Source organism: Doryrhamphus excisus, chromosome 3 (assembly GCF_030265055.1).
Source record: "Doryrhamphus excisus isolate RoL2022-K1 chromosome 3, RoL_Dexc_1.0, whole genome shotgun sequence".
Taxonomy (NCBI): Eukaryota; Metazoa; Chordata; class Actinopteri; order Syngnathiformes; family Syngnathidae; genus Doryrhamphus; species Doryrhamphus excisus.
Window position 1 is genome coordinate 439,116 of NC_080468.1, and position 18,194 is coordinate 457,309.

The 18,194-nt window shown below is 53.5% G+C and overlaps 15 non-coding genes across 15 annotated transcripts; 8 read left to right on the forward strand and 7 right to left on the reverse strand.

Moving 5' to 3' along the window:
* The first annotated feature begins 317 nt into the window (after positions 1-317).
* Positions 318-508, forward strand: LOC131126872 (U2 spliceosomal RNA). The gene has a single exon (XR_009129389.1). It is a non-coding gene; the product is annotated as a U2 spliceosomal RNA (small nuclear RNA).
* Positions 509-1,603: 1,095 nt separating this feature from the next.
* On the reverse strand, positions 1,604-1,767 carry LOC131126765 (U1 spliceosomal RNA). Its single transcript, XR_009129283.1, has one exon. It is a non-coding gene; the product is annotated as a U1 spliceosomal RNA (small nuclear RNA).
* A 924-nt stretch (positions 1,768-2,691) lies between these two features.
* On the forward strand, positions 2,692-2,882 carry LOC131126929 (U2 spliceosomal RNA). The gene has a single exon (XR_009129444.1). It is a non-coding gene; the product is annotated as a U2 spliceosomal RNA (small nuclear RNA).
* Positions 2,883-3,977: 1,095 nt separating this feature from the next.
* On the reverse strand, positions 3,978-4,141 carry LOC131126766 (U1 spliceosomal RNA). Its single transcript, XR_009129284.1, has one exon. It is a non-coding gene; the product is annotated as a U1 spliceosomal RNA (small nuclear RNA).
* A 924-nt stretch (positions 4,142-5,065) lies between these two features.
* On the forward strand, positions 5,066-5,256 carry LOC131126873 (U2 spliceosomal RNA). The gene has a single exon (XR_009129390.1). It is a non-coding gene; the product is annotated as a U2 spliceosomal RNA (small nuclear RNA).
* Positions 5,257-6,350: 1,094 nt separating this feature from the next.
* Positions 6,351-6,514, reverse strand: LOC131126768 (U1 spliceosomal RNA). The gene has a single exon (XR_009129286.1). It is a non-coding gene; the product is annotated as a U1 spliceosomal RNA (small nuclear RNA).
* Positions 6,515-7,438: 924 nt separating this feature from the next.
* LOC131126874 (U2 spliceosomal RNA) lies at positions 7,439-7,629 on the forward strand. Its single transcript, XR_009129391.1, has one exon. It is a non-coding gene; the product is annotated as a U2 spliceosomal RNA (small nuclear RNA).
* A 1,095-nt stretch (positions 7,630-8,724) lies between these two features.
* LOC131126769 (U1 spliceosomal RNA) lies at positions 8,725-8,888 on the reverse strand. The gene has a single exon (XR_009129287.1). It is a non-coding gene; the product is annotated as a U1 spliceosomal RNA (small nuclear RNA).
* Positions 8,889-9,812: 924 nt separating this feature from the next.
* On the forward strand, positions 9,813-10,003 carry LOC131126875 (U2 spliceosomal RNA). Its single transcript, XR_009129392.1, has one exon. It is a non-coding gene; the product is annotated as a U2 spliceosomal RNA (small nuclear RNA).
* A 1,096-nt stretch (positions 10,004-11,099) lies between these two features.
* On the reverse strand, positions 11,100-11,263 carry LOC131126770 (U1 spliceosomal RNA). The gene has a single exon (XR_009129288.1). It is a non-coding gene; the product is annotated as a U1 spliceosomal RNA (small nuclear RNA).
* Positions 11,264-12,187: 924 nt separating this feature from the next.
* Positions 12,188-12,378, forward strand: LOC131126941 (U2 spliceosomal RNA). The gene has a single exon (XR_009129455.1). It is a non-coding gene; the product is annotated as a U2 spliceosomal RNA (small nuclear RNA).
* A 1,095-nt stretch (positions 12,379-13,473) lies between these two features.
* On the reverse strand, positions 13,474-13,637 carry LOC131126771 (U1 spliceosomal RNA). Its single transcript, XR_009129289.1, has one exon. It is a non-coding gene; the product is annotated as a U1 spliceosomal RNA (small nuclear RNA).
* A 924-nt stretch (positions 13,638-14,561) lies between these two features.
* Positions 14,562-14,752, forward strand: LOC131126876 (U2 spliceosomal RNA). Its single transcript, XR_009129393.1, has one exon. It is a non-coding gene; the product is annotated as a U2 spliceosomal RNA (small nuclear RNA).
* A 1,095-nt stretch (positions 14,753-15,847) lies between these two features.
* Positions 15,848-16,011, reverse strand: LOC131126772 (U1 spliceosomal RNA). The gene has a single exon (XR_009129290.1). It is a non-coding gene; the product is annotated as a U1 spliceosomal RNA (small nuclear RNA).
* Positions 16,012-16,935: 924 nt separating this feature from the next.
* On the forward strand, positions 16,936-17,126 carry LOC131126877 (U2 spliceosomal RNA). Its single transcript, XR_009129394.1, has one exon. It is a non-coding gene; the product is annotated as a U2 spliceosomal RNA (small nuclear RNA).
* Positions 17,127-18,194: the final 1,068 nt, after the last annotated feature.

The window sequence follows — 18,194 nt, forward strand, 5'->3', positions numbered from 1 at the left end:
AGAGTAATTACTTTCATTGTTTTACGAGTTCTTTTCTTGACACATTCTTGCAGGATTAACGTGAACATCTGCAGGGTCGCTGTTGGCGCTTCCAGGCACCTCCAGGACCTGGGGCTCGCTGGGGGTCTCTGATCAGGGTCACGGGCACATTTCTTCTTCAGCACATTCAAACACTTTCTATTGTCTAAGCGAATGGATATAAGGGTGATAACTGACGCTATGTTTGTTCCGTCTACATTTTATTCGAACATGCGTGCAACCGGTCCTTTAGCTTGTCATGCCGGAAGTGCCCTCCTCCCCTACGAGCGCCCATCGGCATCGCTTCTCGGCCTTTTGGCTAAGATCAAGTGTAGTATCTGTTCTTATCAGTTTAATATCTGATACGTCCCCCAACAGGGGACTAAATATTAAATTGCTTTTTGGAACAGGGAGCTGCGATTGGGGCTTGCGCCATCCGCTCCACGCATCGACCTGGTATTGCAGCGCTTCCAGGAACGGTGCACTTCTCCTTCTTGTGTAAACAGCAACAGCAGACTCTGGCAGGGTGCATCTTGTGGATGATGCTGAAAGAAATGCACTGAACGTGCTCACGTTTGGTGCCCCCTGAGCAGTAATTCTGCAGAGGAAATGGCTCGTGGTAGCGGGGCACTGTGTCTGCGCACTCCGTGGACCCCATTTCCCTCGCAGCAGCCGGTCTCCAGAGGGTGTCAGCCACTTTTTGTCAGCCTTGCCTCCTGCAGTCTCCCACCGGCTCCTGATGCTCAGGTTTCGTGCGCGCTTCCCGGGGCCCTGTGAGTGTCGCATTGATCAACTGCTGGATGGAATCTGACACGATGATCTTGTCTGGTGGAGGCCTTCCAAGTTTCCTCCACAAACCAGTGGCATAAGGGGCTTTTCCGTCTTCCGTTTGGCTTCTCAGGGTCGGGTTTGGTGGCCCTTTGTGTGTTGGCTGTGACAAAAAAAGGAAAAAAAAAAAAAAAAAACCACGTGGGATAGCCACAGGCGGTCAGAGCCTGTAAATTGTGCGTCTGCCACCCTCGGTGAGTGAGTGACCCGGTATTTTCTGCTCTCTTGTTTGCGCTTCTGACAGCTTCTGGCTCGGGTTCCAGTGGGCGAAGGGACTCAAAGTGCAGGAGCTGGCCTGTGCGGGTAGGTTTACCATGAACCACAATGTTGTGGCTTCCATCTTGGGTGTCGCTGCTTGCCTTCCTTGGACATAAAGATCCGAAGCGGTTGCCTCTGCGGCTGGGAAGGCCGCTGAGAGCGACAACAGCAATTTGAGCCGCTTCCGCTTGAGTTGGACGGTTGTTTCTGACGGCCACCTGGTCCGCTGTGGCCAGTGGTTCCGGTGTGCCGGTAAAGTGGAGGCGCTTGGCCGACGCCCCTTTCTCTGCCTGGTTGCCGTTTTTCATTGAGGTTTCCTGACTGAGAGCAGATCGGCCTCTCGGCTGGTTGGTTGGTTGTCTCCCGCGGACGGGCAGACCTTTCCAGCAAGCGTACAAGGTAGTGCTGGCCTGGTCGTTTCTTGCTCGAGTCCGGCTGCACTCGCAAGCCAAGGAGCTCGGCACGGCGCTGCACCTGCCTCTTGTTTTAAACACGGGATCAGGGGAGAGCGCGAACGCAGTCCCCCACTATCACAAATTATGCAGTCGAGATTCCCACATTTGGGGAATTCGCAGAGGTCAGCTCAGCCCATGTGCAATGGCTGAGCCTCGCCCTGGGTGAACCACCTTCTTGATCATGGTATCTCCCCTGCCAGGTAAGTATGAATTGGACCGGTCTCGCCCGGAGGAGTCTCTCGCACATGCCACATGCTAAGTGGTGGTCTCATCAGGTCGCCCGCAACAAGCCCAGCCACTGGACCTGTGTCCAAATTCAGAGAACGTACTCTGGTTGTCTCAAGGAGTCGGTCTGTGTGGCTCTCGTGTGACTTCATTCTGAGCAAAGGCAGCGGCAGCAAGTGGCTTAGTGCAGTTGCTGCAGATGTTCAATGGGGAGACTGGAGTACTGACTCCACGTGCCTAGTCACACCATGTAACATGAGAGGCCAATATGTTTAACCCTGACACGTGTAGACATGCGAGGTCGTCATGAGTCAGTGGGTTGTCAGGTTCAAACTCCTGTGACACTTGTAAAAAAACACTCAAATGCAGGAATACAGAAGAGACAGACAACAATATTCAAAGTTACTCGCAGCGAGGACAGTGAAACCACATACCCAGTGGCATGCCGCTCCACTGTGAATATGCAGTTCACGCCCCTCTCGTTTTATTCTCTTTCAGGGGTCCCCTACGGCATGGTCGTGCAACACTGGGGGGAGGCAGTTGTACAAGCTGTGTCTGTTTGTCTATGTGTGTGTGTGTGTGTGTGTGTGAGAGTAATTACTTTCATTGTTTTACGAGTTCTTTTCTTGACACATTCTTGCAGGATTAACGTGAACATCTGCAGGGTCGCTGTTGGCGCTTCCAGGCACCTCCAGGACCTGGGGCTCGCTGGGGGTCTCTGATCAGGGTCACGGGCACATTTCTTCTTCAGCACATTCAAACACTTTCTATTGTCTAAGCGAATGGATATAAGGGTGATAACTGACGCTATGTTTGTTCCGTCTACATTTTATTCGAACATGCGTGCAACCGGTCCTTTAGCTTGTCATGCCGGAAGTGCCCTCCTCCCCTACGAGCGCCCATCGGCATTGCTTCTCGGCCTTTTGGCTAAGATCAAGTGTAGTATCTGTTCTTATCAGTTTAATATCTGATACGTCCCCCAACAGGGGACTAAATATTAAATTGCTTTTTGGAACAGGGAGCTGCGATTGGGGCTTGCGCCATCCGCTCCACGCATCGACCTGGTATTGCAGCGCTTCCAGGAACGGTGCACTTCTCCTTCTTGTGTAAACAGCAACAGCAGACTCTGGCAGGGTGCATCTTGTGGATGATGCTGAAAGAAATGCACTGAACGTGCTCACGTTTGGTGCCCCCTGAGCAGTAATTCTGCAGAGGAAATGGCTCGTGGTAGCGGGGCACTGTGTCTGCGCACTCCGTGGACCCCATTTCCCTCGCAGCAGCCGGTCTCCAGAGGGTGTCAGCCACTTTTTGTCAGCCTTGCCTCCTGCAGTCTCCCACCGGCTCCTGATGCTCAGGTTTCGTGCGCGCTTCCCGGGGCCCTGTGAGTGTCGCATTGATCAACTGCTGGATGGAATCTGACACGATGATCTTGTCTGGTGGAGGCCTTCCAAGTTTCCTCCACAAACCAGTGGCATAAGGGGCTTTTCCGTCTTCCGTTTGGCTTCTCAGGGTCGGGTTTGGTGGCCCTTTGTGTGTTGGCTGTGACAAAAAAAGGAAAAAAAAAAAAAAAAAACCACGTGGGATAGCCACAGGCGGTCAGAGCCTGTAAATTGTGCGTCTGCCACCCTCGGTGAGTGAGTGACCCGGTATTTTCTGCTCTCTTGTTTGCGCTTCTGACAGCTTCTGGCTCGGGTTCCAGTGGGCGAAGGGACTCAAAGTGCAGGAGCTGGCCTGTGCGGGTAGGTTTACCATGAACCACAATGTTGTGGCTTCCATCTTGGGTGTCGCTGCTTGCCTTCCTTGGACATAAAGATCCGAAGCGGTTGCCTCTGCGGCTGGGAAGGCCGCTGAGAGCGACAACAGCAATTTGAGCCGCTTCCGCTTGAGTTGGACGGTTGTTTCTGACGGCCACCTGGTCCGCTGTGGCCAGTGGTTCCGGTGTGCCGGTAAAGTGGAGGCGCTTGGCCGACGCCCCTTTCTCTGCCTGGTTGCCGTTTTTCATTGAGGTTTCCTGACTGAGAGCAGATCGGCCTCTCGGCTGGTTGGTTGGTTGTCTCCCGCGGACGGGCAGACCTTTCCAGCAAGCGTACAAGGTAGTGCTGGCCTGGTCGTTTCTTGCTCGAGTCCGGCTGCACTCGCAAGCCAAGGAGCTCGGCACGGCGCTGCACCTGCCTCTTGTTTTAAACACGGGATCAGGGGAGAGCGCGAACGCAGTCCCCCACTATCACAAATTATGCAGTCGAGATTCCCACATTTGGGGAATTCGCAGAGGTCAGCTCAGCCCATGTGCAATGGCTGAGCCTCGCCCTGGGTGAACCACCTTCTTGATCATGGTATCTCCCCTGCCAGGTAAGTATGAATTGGACCGGTCTCGCCCGGAGGAGTCTCTCGCACATGCCACATGCTAAGTGGTGGTCTCATCAGGTCGCCCGCAACAAGCCCAGCCACTGGACCTGTGTCCAAATTCAGAGAACGTACTCTGGTTGTCTCAAGGAGTCGGTCTGTGTGGCTCTCGTGTGACTTCATTCTGAGCAAAGGCAGCGGCAGCAAGTGGCTTAGTGCAGTTGCTGCAGACGTTCAATGGGGAGACTGGAGTACTGACTCCACGTGCCTAGTCACACCATGTAACATGAGAGGCCAATATGTTTAACCCTGACACGTGTAGACATGCGAGGTCGTCATGAGTCAGTGGGTTGTCAGGTTCAAACTCATGTGACACTTGTAAAAAAACACTCAAATGCAGGAATACAGAAGAGACAGACAACAATATTCAAAGTTACTCGCAGCGAGGACAGTGAAACCACATACCCAGTGGCATGCCGCTCCACTGTGAATATGCAGTTCACGCCCCTCTCGTTTTATTCTCTTTCAGGGGTCCCCTACGGCATGGTCGTGCAACACTGGGGGGAGGCAGTTGTACAAGCTGTGTCTGTTTGTCTATGTGTGTGTGTGTGTGTGTGTGTGAGAGTAATTACTTTCATTGTTTTACGAGTTCTTTTCTTGACACATTCTTGCAGGATTAACGTGAACATCTGCAGGGTCGCTGTTGGCGCTTCCAGGCACCTCCAGGACCTGGGGCTCGCTGGGGGTCTCTGATCAGGGTCACGGGCACATTTCTTCTTCAGCACATTCAAACACTTTCTATTGTCTAAGCGAATGGATATAAGGGTGATAACTGACGCTATGTTTGTTCCGTCTACATTTTATTCGAACATGCGTGCAACCGGTCCTTTAGCTTGTCATGCCGGAAGTGCCCTCCTCCCCTACGAGCGCCCATCGGCATCGCTTCTCGGCCTTTTGGCTAAGATCAAGTGTAGTATCTGTTCTTATCAGTTTAATATCTGATACGTCCCCCAACAGGGGACTAAATATTAAATTGCTTTTTGGAACAGGGAGCTGCGATTGGGGCTTGCGCCATCCGCTCCACGCATCGACCTGGTATTGCAGCGCTTCCAGGAACGGTGCACTTCTCCTTCTTGTGTAAACAGCAACAGCAGACTCTGGCAGGGTGCATCTTGTGGATGATGCTGAAAGAAATGCACTGAACGTGCTCACGTTTGGTGCCCCCTGAGCAGTAATTCTGCAGAGGAAATGGCTCGTGGTAGCGGGACACTGTGTCTGCGCACTCCGTGGACCCCATTTCCCTCGCAGCAGCCGGTCTCCAGAGGGTGTCAGCCACTTTTTGTCAGCCTTGCCTCCTGCAGTCTCCCACCGGCTCCTGATGCTCAGGTTTCGTGCGCGCTTCCCGGGGCCCTGTGAGTGTCGCATTGATCAACTGCTGGATGGAATCTGACACGATGATCTTGTCTGGTGGAGGCCTTCCAAGTTTCCTCCACAAACCAGTGGCATAAGGGGCTTTTCCGTCTTCCGTTTGGCTTCTCAGGGTCGGGTTTGGTGGCCCTTTGTGTGTTGGCTGTGACAAAAAAAGGAAAAAAAAAAAAAAAAACCACGTGGGATAGCCACAGGCGGTCAGAGCCTGTAAATTGTGCGTCTGCCACCCTCGGTGAGTGAGTGACCCGGTATTTTCTGCTCTCTTGTTTGCGCTTCTGACAGCTTCTGGCTCGGGTTCCAGTGGGCGAAGGGACTCAAAGTGCAGGAGCTGGCCTGTGCGGGTAGGTTTACCATGAACCACAATGTTGTGGCTTCCATCTTGGGTGTCGCTGCTTGCCTTCCTTGGACATAAAGATCCGAAGCGGTTGCCTCTGCGGCTGGGAAGGCCGCTGAGAGCGACAACAGCAATTTGAGCCGCTTCCGCTTGAGTTGGACGGTTGTTTCTGACGGCCACCTGGTCCGCTGTGGCCAGTGGTTCCGGTGTGCCGGTAAAGTGGAGGCGCTTGGCCGACGCCCCTTTCTCTGCCTGGTTGCCGTTTTTCATTGAGGTTTCCTGACTGAGAGCAGATCGGCCTCTCGGCTGGTTGGTTGGTTGTCTCCCGCGGACGGGCAGACCTTTCCAGCAAGCGTACAAGGTAGTGCTGGCCTGGTCGTTTCTTGCTCGAGTCCGGCTGCACTCGCAAGCCAAGGAGCTCGGCACGGCGCTGCACCTGCCTCTTGTTTTAAACACGGGATCAGGGGAGAGCGCGAACGCAGTCCCCCACTATCACAAATTATGCAGTCGAGATTCCCACATTTGGGGAATTCGCAGAGGTCAGCTCAGCCCATGTGCAATGGCTGAGCCTCGCCCTGGGTGAACCACCTTCTTGATCATGGTATCTCCCCTGCCAGGTAAGTATGAATTGGACCGGTCTCGCCCGGAGGAGTCTCTCGCACATGCCACATGCTAAGTGGTGGTCTCATCAGGTCGCCCGCAACAAGCCCAGCCACTGGACCTGTGTCCAAATTCAGAGAACGTACTCTGGTTGTCTCAAGGAGTCGGTCTGTGTGGCTCTCGTGTGACTTCATTCTGAGCAAAGGCAGCGGCAGCAAGTGGCTTAGTGCAGTTGCTGCAGACGTTCAATGGGGAGACTGGAGTACTGACTCCACGTGCCTAGTCACACCATGTAACATGAGAGGCCAATATGTTTAACCCTGACACGTGTAGACATGCGAGGTCGTCATGAGTCAGTGGGTTGTCAGGTTCAAACTCATGTGACACTTGTAAAAAAACACTCAAATGCAGGAATACAGAAGAGACAGACAACAATATTCAAAGTTACTCGCAGCGAGGACAGTGAAACCACATACCCAGTGGCATGCCGCTCCACTGTGAATATGCAGTTCACGCCCCTCTCGTTTTATTCTCTTTCAGGGGTCCCCTACGGCATGGTCGTGCAACACTGGGGGGAGGCAGTTGTACAAGCTGTGTCTGTTTGTCTATGTGTGTGTGTGTGTGTGTGTGTGAGAGTAATTACTTTCATTGTTTTACGAGTTCTTTTCTTGACACATTCTTGCAGGATTAACGTGAACATCTGCAGGGTCGCTGTTGGCGCTTCCAGGCACCTCCAGGACCTGGGGCTCGCTGGGGGTCTCTGATCAGGGTCACGGGCACATTTCTTCTTCAGCACATTCAAACACTTTCTATTGTCTAAGCGAATGGATATAAGGGTGATAACTGACGCTATGTTTGTTCCGTCTACATTTTATTCGAACATGCGTGCAACCGGTCCTTTAGCTTGTCATGCCGGAAGTGCCCTCCTCCCCTACGAGCGCCCATCGGCATCGCTTCTCGGCCTTTTGGCTAAGATCAAGTGTAGTATCTGTTCTTATCAGTTTAATATCTGATACGTCCCCCAACAGGGGACTAAATATTAAATTGCTTTTTGGAACAGGGAGCTGCGATTGGGGCTTGCGCCATCCGCTCCACGCATCGACCTGGTATTGCAGCGCTTCCAGGAACGGTGCACTTCTCCTTCTTGTGTAAACAGCAACAGCAGACTCTGGCAGGGTGCATCTTGTGGATGATGCTGAAAGAAATGCACTGAACGTGCTCACGTTTGGTGCCCCCTGAGCAGTAATTCTGCAGAGGAAATGGCTCGTGGTAGCGGGACACTGTGTCTGCGCACTCCGTGGACCCCATTTCCCTCGCAGCAGCCGGTCTCCAGAGGGTGTCAGCCACTTTTTGTCAGCCTTGCCTCCTGCAGTCTCCCACCGGCTCCTGATGCTCAGGTTTCGTGCGCGCTTCCCGGGGCCCTGTGAGTGTCGCATTGATCAACTGCTGGATGGAATCTGACACGATGATCTTGTCTGGTGGAGGCCTTCCAAGTTTCCTCCACAAACCAGTGGCATAAGGGGCTTTTCCGTCTTCCGTTTGGCTTCTCAGGGTCGGGTTTGGTGGCCCTTTGTGTGTTGGCTGTGACAAAAAAAGGAAAAAAAAAAAAAAAAAACCACGTGGGATAGCCACAGGCGGTCAGAGCCTGTAAATTGTGCGTCTGCCACCCTCGGTGAGTGAGTGACCCGGTATTTTCTGCTCTCTTGTTTGCGCTTCTGACAGCTTCTGGCTCGGGTTCCAGTGGGCGAAGGGACTCAAAGTGCAGGAGCTGGCCTGTGCGGGTAGGTTTACCATGAACCACAATGTTGTGGCTTCCATCTTGGGTGTCGCTGCTTGCCTTCCTTGGACATAAAGATCCGAAGCGGTTGCCTCTGCGGCTGGGAAGGCCGCTGAGAGCGACAACAGCAATTTGAGCCGCTTCCGCTTGAGTTGGACGGTTGTTTCTGACGGCCACCTGGTCCGCTGTGGCCAGTGGTTCCGGTGTGCCGGTAAAGTGGAGGCGCTTGGCCGACGCCCCTTTCTCTGCCTGGTTGCCGTTTTTCATTGAGGTTTCCTGACTGAGAGCAGATCGGCCTCTCGGCTGGTTGGTTGGTTGTCTCCCGCGGACGGGCAGACCTTTCCAGCAAGCGTACAAGGTAGTGCTGGCCTGGTCGTTTCTTGCTCGAGTCCGGCTGCACTCGCAAGCCAAGGAGCTCGGCACGGCGCTGCACCTGCCTCTTGTTTTAAACACGGGATCAGGGGAGAGCGCGAACGCAGTCCCCCACTATCACAAATTATGCAGTCGAGATTCCCACATTTGGGGAATTCGCAGAGGTCAGCTCAGCCCATGTGCAATGGCTGAGCCTCGCCCTGGGTGAACCACCTTCTTGATCATGGTATCTCCCCTGCCAGGTAAGTATGAATTGGACCGGTCTCGCCCGGAGGAGTCTCTCGCACATGCCACATGCTAAGTGGTGGTCTCATCAGGTCGCCCGCAACAAGCCCAGCCACTGGACCTGTGTCCAAATTCAGAGAACGTACTCTGGTTGTCTCAAGGAGTCGGTCTGTGTGGCTCTCGTGTGACTTCATTCTGAGCAAAGGCAGCGGCAGCAAGTGGCTTAGTGCAGTTGCTGCAGACGTTCAATGGGGAGACTGGAGTACTGACTCCACGTGCCTAGTCACACCATGTAACATGAGAGGCCAATATGTTTAACCCTGACACGTGTAGACATGCGAGGTCGTCATGAGTCAGTGGGTTGTCAGGTTCAAACTCCTGTGACACTTGTAAAAAAACACTCAAATGCAGGAATACAGAAGAGACAGACAACAATATTCAAAGTTACTCGCAGCGAGGACAGTGAAACCACATACCCAGTGGCATGCCGCTCCACTGTGAATATGCAGTTCACGCCCCTCTCGTTTTATTCTCTTTCAGGGGTCCCCTACGGCATGGTCGTGCAACACTGGGGGGAGGCAGTTGTACAAGCTGTGTCTGTTTGTCTATGTGTGTGTGTGTGTGTGTGTGAGAGAGTAATTACTTTCATTGTTTTACGAGTTCTTTTCTTGACACATTCTTGCAGGATTAACGTGAACATCTGCAGGGTCGCTGTTGGCGCTTCCAGGCACCTCCAGGACCTGGGGCTCGCTGGGGGTCTCTGATCAGGGTCACGGGCACATTTCTTCTTCAGCACATTCAAACACTTTCTATTGTCTAAGCGAATGGATATAAGGGTGATAACTGACGCTATGTTTGTTCCGTCTACATTTTATTCGAACATGCGTGCAACCGGTCCTTTAGCTTGTCATGCCGGAAGTGCCCTCCTCCCCTACGAGCGCCCATCGGCATCGCTTCTCGGCCTTTTGGCTAAGATCAAGTGTAGTATCTGTTCTTATCAGTTTAATATCTGATACGTCCCCCAACAGGGGACTAAATATTAAATTGCTTTTTGGAACAGGGAGCTGCGATTGGGGCTTGCGCCATCCGCTCCACGCATCGACCTGGTATTGCAGCGCTTCCAGGAACGGTGCACTTCTCCTTCTTGTGTAAACAGCAACAGCAGACTCTGGCAGGGTGCATCTTGTGGATGATGCTGAAAGAAATGCACTGAACGTGCTCACGTTTGGTGCCCCCTGAGCAGTAATTCTGCAGAGGAAATGGCTCGTGGTAGCGGGGCACTGTGTCTGCGCACTCCGTGGACCCCATTTCCCTCGCAGCAGCCGGTCTCCAGAGGGTGTCAGCCACTTTTTGTCAGCCTTGCCTCCTGCAGTCTCCCACCGGCTCCTGATGCTCAGGTTTCGTGCGCGCTTCCCGGGGCCCTGTGAGTGTCGCATTGATCAACTGCTGGATGGAATCTGACACGATGATCTTGTCTGGTGGAGGCCTTCCAAGTTTCCTCCACAAACCAGTGGCATAAGGGGCTTTTCCGTCTTCCGTTTGGCTTCTCAGGGTCGGGTTTGGTGGCCCTTTGTGTGTTGGCTGTGACAAAAAAAGGAAAAAAAAAAAAAAAAAAACCACGTGGGATAGCCACAGGCGGTCAGAGCCTGTAAATTGTGCGTCTGCCACCCTCGGTGAGTGAGTGACCCGGTATTTTCTGCTCTCTTGTTTGCGCTTCTGACAGCTTCTGGCTCGGGTTCCAGTGGGCGAAGGGACTCAAAGTGCAGGAGCTGGCCTGTGCGGGTAGGTTTACCATGAACCACAATGTTGTGGCTTCCATCTTGGGTGTCGCTGCTTGCCTTCCTTGGACATAAAGATCCGAAGCGGTTGCCTCTGCGGCTGGGAAGGCCGCTGAGAGCGACAACAGCAATTTGAGCCGCTTCCGCTTGAGTTGGACGGTTGTTTCTGACGGCCACCTGGTCCGCTGTGGCCAGTGGTTCCGGTGTGCCGGTAAAGTGGAGGCGCTTGGCCGACGCCCCTTTCTCTGCCTGGTTGCCGTTTTTCATTGAGGTTTCCTGACTGAGAGCAGATCGGCCTCTCGGCTGGTTGGTTGGTTGTCTCCCGCGGACGGGCAGACCTTTCCAGCAAGCGTACAAGGTAGTGCTGGCCTGGTCGTTTCTTGCTCGAGTCCGGCTGCACTCGCAAGCCAAGGAGCTCGGCACGGCGCTGCACCTGCCTCTTGTTTTAAACACGGGATCAGGGGAGAGCGCGAACGCAGTCCCCCACTATCACAAATTATGCAGTCGAGATTCCCACATTTGGGGAATTCGCAGAGGTCAGCTCAGCCCATGTGCAATGGCTGAGCCTCGCCCTGGGTGAACCACCTTCTTGATCATGGTATCTCCCCTGCCAGGTAAGTATGAATTGGACCGGTCTCGCCCGGAGGAGTCTCTCGCACATGCCACATGCTAAGTGGTGGTCTCATCAGGTCGCCCGCAACAAGCCCAGCCACTGGACCTGTGTCCAAATTCAGAGAACGTACTCTGGTTGTCTCAAGGAGTCGGTCTGTGTGGCTCTCGTGTGACTTCATTCTGAGCAAAGGCAGCGGCAGCAAGTGGCTTAGTGCAGTTGCTGCAGACGTTCAATGGGGAGACTGGAGTACTGACTCCACGTGCCTAGTCACACCATGTAACATGAGAGGCCAATATGTTTAACCCTGACACGTGTAGACATGCGAGGTCGTCATGAGTCAGTGGGTTGTCAGGTTCAAACTCCTGTGACACTTGTAAAAAAACACTCAAATGCAGGAATACAGAAGAGACAGACAACAATATTCAAAGTTACTCGCAGCGAGGACAGTGAAACCACATACCCAGTGGCATGCCGCTCCACTGTGAATATGCAGTTCACGCCCCTCTCGTTTTATTCTCTTTCAGGGGTCCCCTACGGCATGGTCGTGCAACACTGGGGGGAGGCAGTTGTACAAGCTGTGTCTGTTTGTCTATGTGTGTGTGTGTGTGTGTGTGTGAGAGTAATTACTTTCATTGTTTTACGAGTTCTTTTCTTGACACATTCTTGCAGGATTAACGTGAACATCTGCAGGGTCGCTGTTGGCGCTTCCAGGCACCTCCAGGACCTGGGGCTCGCTGGGGGTCTCTGATCAGGGTCACGGGCACATTTCTTCTTCAGCACATTCAAACACTTTCTATTGTCTAAGCGAATGGATATAAGGGTGATAACTGACGCTATGTTTGTTCCGTCTACATTTTATTCGAACATGCGTGCAACCGGTCCTTTAGCTTGTCATGCCGGAAGTGCCCTCCTCCCCTACGAGCGCCCATCGGCATCGCTTCTCGGCCTTTTGGCTAAGATCAAGTGTAGTATCTGTTCTTATCAGTTTAATATCTGATACGTCCCCCAACAGGGGACTAAATATTAAATTGCTTTTTGGAACAGGGAGCTGCGATTGGGGCTTGTGCCATCCGCTCCACGCATCGACCTGGTATTGCAGCGCTTCCAGGAACGGTGCACTTCTCCTTCTTGTGTAAACAGCAACAGCAGACTCTGGCAGGGTGCATCTTGTGGATGATGCTGAAAGAAATGCACTGAACGTGCTCACGTTTGGTGCCCCCTGAGCAGTAATTCTGCAGAGGAAATGGCTCGTGGTAGCGGGGCACTGTGTCTGCGCACTCCGTGGACCCCATTTCCCTCGCAGCAGCCGGTCTCCAGAGGGTGTCAGCCACTTTTTGTCAGCCTTGCCTCCTGCAGTCTCCCACCGGCTCCTGATGCTCAGGTTTCGTGCGCGCTTCCCGGGGCCCTGTGAGTGTCGCATTGATCAACTGCTGGATGGAATCTGACACGATGATCTTGTCTGGTGGAGGCCTTCCAAGTTTCCTCCACAAACCAGTGGCATAAGGGGCTTTTCCGTCTTCCGTTTGGCTTCTCAGGGTCGGGTTTGGTGGCCCTTTGTGTGTTGGCTGTGACAAAAAAAGGAAAAAAAAAAAAAAAAAACCACGTGGGATAGCCACAGGCGGTCAGAGCCTGTAAATTGTGCGTCTGCCACCCTCGGTGAGTGAGTGACCCGGTATTTTCTGCTCTCTTGTTTGCGCTTCTGACAGCTTCTGGCTCGGGTTCCAGTGGGCGAAGGGACTCAAAGTGCAGGAGCTGGCCTGTGCGGGTAGGTTTACCATGAACCACAATGTTGTGGCTTCCATCTTGGGTGTCGCTGCTTGCCTTCCTTGGACATAAAGATCCGAAGCGGTTGCCTCTGCGGCTGGGAAGGCCGCTGAGAGCGACAACAGCAATTTGAGCCGCTTCCGCTTGAGTTGGACGGTTGTTTCTGACGGCCACCTGGTCCGCTGTGGCCAGTGGTTCCGGTGTGCCGGTAAAGTGGAGGCGCTTGGCCGACGCCCCTTTCTCTGCCTGGTTGCCGTTTTTCATTGAGGTTTCCTGACTGAGAGCAGATCGGCCTCTCGGCTGGTTGGTTGGTTGTCTCCCGCGGACGGGCAGACCTTTCCAGCAAGCGTACAAGGTAGTGCTGGCCTGGTCGTTTCTTGCTCGAGTCCGGCTGCACTCGCAAGCCAAGGAGCTCGGCACGGCGCTGCACCTGCCTCTTGTTTTAAACACGGGATCAGGGGAGAGCGCGAACGCAGTCCCCCACTATCACAAATTATGCAGTCGAGATTCCCACATTTGGGGAATTCGCAGAGGTCAGCTCAGCCCATGTGCAATGGCTGAGCCTCGCCCTGGGTGAACCACCTTCTTGATCATGGTATCTCCCCTGCCAGGTAAGTATGAATTGGACCGGTCTCGCCCGGAGGAGTCTCTCGCACATGCCACATGCTAAGTGGTGGTCTCATCAGGTCGCCCGCAACAAGCCCAGCCACTGGACCTGTGTCCAAATTCAGAGAACGTACTCTGGTTGTCTCAAGGAGTCGGTCTGTGTGGCTCTCGTGTGACTTCATTCTGAGCAAAGGCAGCGGCAGCAAGTGGCTTAGTGCAGTTGCTGCAGACGTTCAATGGGGAGACTGGAGTACTGACTCCACGTGCCTAGTCACACCATGTAACATGAGAGGCCAATATGTTTAACCCTGACACGTGTAGACATGCGAGGTCGTCATGAGTCAGTGGGTTGTCAGGTTCAAACTCCTGTGACACTTGTAAAAAAACACTCAAATGCAGGAATACAGAAGAGACAGACAACAATATTCAAAGTTACTCGCAGCGAGGACAGTGAAACCACATACCCAGTGGCATGCCGCTCCACTGTGAATATGCAGTTCACGCCCCTCTCGTTTTATTCTCTTTCAGGGGTCCCCTACGGCATGGTCGTGCAACACTGGGGGGAGGCAGTTGTACAAGCTGTGTCTGTTTGTCTATGTGTGTGTGTGTGTGTGTGTGTGAGAGTAATTACTTTCATTGTTTTACGAGTTCTTTTCTTGACACATTCTTGCAGGATTAACGTGAACATCTGCAGGGTCGCTGTTGGCGCTTCCAGGCACCTCCAGGACCTGGGGCTCGCTGGGGGTCTCCGATCAGGGTCACGGGCACATTTCTTCTTCAGCACATTCAAACACTTTCTATTGTCTAAGCGAATGGATATAAGGGTGATAACTGACGCTATGTTTGTTCCGTCTACATTTTATTCGAACATGCGTGCAACCGGTCCTTTAGCTTGTCATGCCGGAAGTGCCCTCCTCCCCTACGAGCGCCCATCGGCATCGCTTCTCGGCCTTTTGGCTAAGATCAAGTGTAGTATCTGTTCTTATCAGTTTAATATCTGATACGTCCCCCAACAGGGGACTAAATATTAAATTGCTTTTTGGAACAGGGAGCTGCGATTGGGGCTTGCGCCATCCGCTCCACGCATCGACCTGGTATTGCAGCGCTTCCAGGAACGGTGCACTTCTCCTTCTTGTGTAAACAGCAACAGCAGACTCTGGCAGGGTGCATCTTGTGGATGATGCTGAAAGAAATGCACTGAACGTGCTCACGTTTGGTGCCCCCTGAGCAGTAATTCTGCAGAGGAAATGGCTCGTGGTAGCGGGACACTGTGTCTGCGCACTCCGTGGACCCCATTTCCCTCGCAGCAGCCGGTCTCCAGAGGGTGTCAGCCACTTTTTGTCAGCCTTGCCTCCTGCAGTCTCCCACCGGCTCCTGATGCTCAGGTTTCGTGCGCGCTTCCCGGGGCCCTGTGAGTGTCGCATTGATCAACTGCTGGATGGAATCTGACACGATGATCTTGTCTGGTGGAGGCCTTCCAAGTTTCCTCCACAAACCAGTGGCATAAGGGGCTTTTCCGTCTTCCGTTTGGCTTCTCAGGGTCGGGTTTGGTGGCCCTTTGTGTGTTGGCTGTGACAAAAAAAGGAAAAAAAAAAAAAAAAAACCACGTGGGATAGCCACAGGCGGTCAGAGCCTGTAAATTGTGCGTCTGCCACCCTCGGTGAGTGAGTGACCCGGTATTTTCTGCTCTCTTGTTTGCGCTTCTGACAGCTTCTGGCTCGGGTTCCAGTGGGCGAAGGGACTCAAAGTGCAGGAGCTGGCCTGTGCGGGTAGGTTTACCATGAACCACAATGTTGTGGCTTCCATCTTGGGTGTCGCTGCTTGCCTTCCTTGGACATAAAGATCCGAAGCGGTTGCCTCTGCGGCTGGGAAGGCCGCTGAGAGCGACAACAGCAATTTGAGCCGCTTCCGCTTGAGTTGGACGGTTGTTTATGACGGCCACCTGGTCCGCTGTGGCCAGTGGTTCCGGTGTGCCGGTAAAGTGGAGGCGCTTGGCCGACGCCCCTTTCTCTGCCTGGTTGCCGTTTTTCATTGAGGTTTCCTGACTGAGAGCAGATCGGCCTCTCGGCTGGTTGGTTGGTTGTCTCCCGCGGACGGGCAGACCTTTCCAGCAAGCGTACAAGGTAGTGCTGGCCTGGTCGTTTCTTGCTCGAGTCCGGCTGCACTCGCAAGCCAAGGAGCTCGGCACGGCGCTGCACCTGCCTCTTGTTTTAAACACGGGATCAGGGGAGAGCGCGAACGCAGTCCCCCACTATCACAAATTATGCAGTCGAGATTCCCACATTTGGGGAATTCGCAGAGGTCAGCTCAGCCCATGTGCAATGGCTGAGCCTCGCCCTGGGTGAACCACCTTCTTGATCATGGTATCTCCCCTGCCAGGTAAGTATGAATTGGACCGGTCTCGCCCGGAGGAGTCTCTCGCACATGCCACATGCTAAGTGGTGGTCTCATCAGGTCGCCCGCAACAAGCCCAGCCACTGGACCTGTGTCCAAATTCAGAGAACGTACTCTGGTTGTCTCAAGGAGTCGGTCTGTGTGGCTCTCGTGTGACTTCATTCTGAGCAAAGGCAGCGGCAGCAAGTGGCTTAGTGCAGTTGCTGCAGACGTTCAATGGGGAGACTGGAGTACTGACTCCACGTGCCTAGTCACACCATGTAACATGAGAGGCCAATATGTTTAACCCTGACACGTGTAGACATGCGAGGTCGTCATGAGTCAGTGGGTTGTCAGGTTCAAACTCCTGTGACACTTGTAAAAAAACACTCAAATGCAGGAATACAGAAGAGACAGACAACAATATTCAAAGTTACTCGCAGCGAGGACAGTGAAACCACATACCCAGTGGCATGCCGCTCCACTGTGAATATGCAGTTCACGCCCCTCTCGTTTTATTCTCTTTCAGGGGTCCCCTACGGCATGGTCGTGCAACACTGGGGGGAGGCAGTTGTACAAGCTGTGTCTGTTTGTCTATGTGTGTGTGTGTGTGTGTGTGTGAGAGTAATTACTTTCATTGTTTTACGAGTTCTTTTCTTGACACATTCTTGCAGGATTAACGTGAACATCTGCAGGGTCGCTGTTGGCGCTTCCAGGCACCTCCAGGACCTGGGGCTCGCTGGGGGTCTCCGATCAGGGTCACGGGCACATTTCTTCTTCAGCACATTCAAACACTTTCTATTGTCTAAGCGAATGGATATAAGGGTGATAACTGACGCTATGTTTGTTCCGTCTACATTTTATTCGAACATGCGTGCAACCGGTCCTTTAGCTTGTCATGCCGGAAGTGCCCTCCTCCCCTACGAGCGCCCATCGGCATCGCTTCTCGGCCTTTTGGCTAAGATCAAGTGTAGTATCTGTTCTTATCAGTTTAATATCTGATACGTCCCCCAACAGGGGACTAAATATTAAATTGCTTTTTGGAACAGGGAGCTGCGATTGGGGCTTGCGCCATCCGCTCCACGCATCGACCTGGTATTGCAGCGCTTCCAGGAACGGTGCACTTCTCCTTCTTGTGTAAACAGCAACAGCAGACTCTGGCAGGGTGCATCTTGTGGATGATGCTGAAAGAAATGCACTGAACGTGCTCACGTTTGGTGCCCCCTGAGCAGTAATTCTGCAGAGGAAATGGCTCGTGGTAGCGGGACACTGTGTCTGCGCACTCCGTGGACCCCATTTCCCTCGCAGCAGCCGGTCTCCAGAGGGTGTCAGCCACTTTTTGTCAGCCTTGCCTCCTGCAGTCTCCCACCGGCTCCTGATGCTCAGGTTTCGTGCGCGCTTCCCGGGGCCCTGTGAGTGTCGCATTGATCAACTGCTGGATGGAATCTGACACGATGATCTTGTCTGGTGGAGGCCTTCCAAGTTTCCTCCACAAACCAGTGGCATAAGGGGCTTTTCCGTCTTCCGTTTGGCTTCTCAGGGTCGGGTTTGGTGGCCCTTTGTGTGTTGGCTGTGACAAAAAAAGGAAAAAAAAAAAAAAAAAACCACGTGGGATAGCCACAGGCGGTCAGAGCCTGTAAATTGTGCGTCTGCCACCCTCGGTGAGTGAGTGACCCGGTATTTTCTGCTCTCTTGTTTGCGCTTCTGACAGCTTCTGGCTCGGGTTCCAGTGGGCGAAGGGACTCAAAGTGCAGGAGCTGGCCTGTGCGGGTAGGTTTACCATGAACCACAATGTTGTGGCTTCCATCTTGGGTGTCGCTGCTTGCCTTCCTTGGACATAAAGATCCGAAGCGGTTGCCTCTGCGGCTGGGAAGGCCGCTGAGAGCGACAACAGCAATTTGAGCCGCTTCCGCTTGAGTTGGACGGTTGTTTCTGACGGCCACCTGGTCCGCTGTGGCCAGTGGTTCCGGTGTGCCGGTAAAGTGGAGGCGCTTGGCCGACGCCCCTTTCTCTGCCTGGTTGCCGTTTTTCATTGAGGTTTCCTGACTGAGAGCAGATCGGCCTCTCGGCTGGTTGGTTGGTTGTCTCCCGCGGACGGGCAGACCTTTCCAGCAAGCGTACAAGGTAGTGCTGGCCTGGTCGTTTCTTGCTCGAGTCCGGCTGCACTCGCAAGCCAAGGAGCTCGGCACGGCGCTGC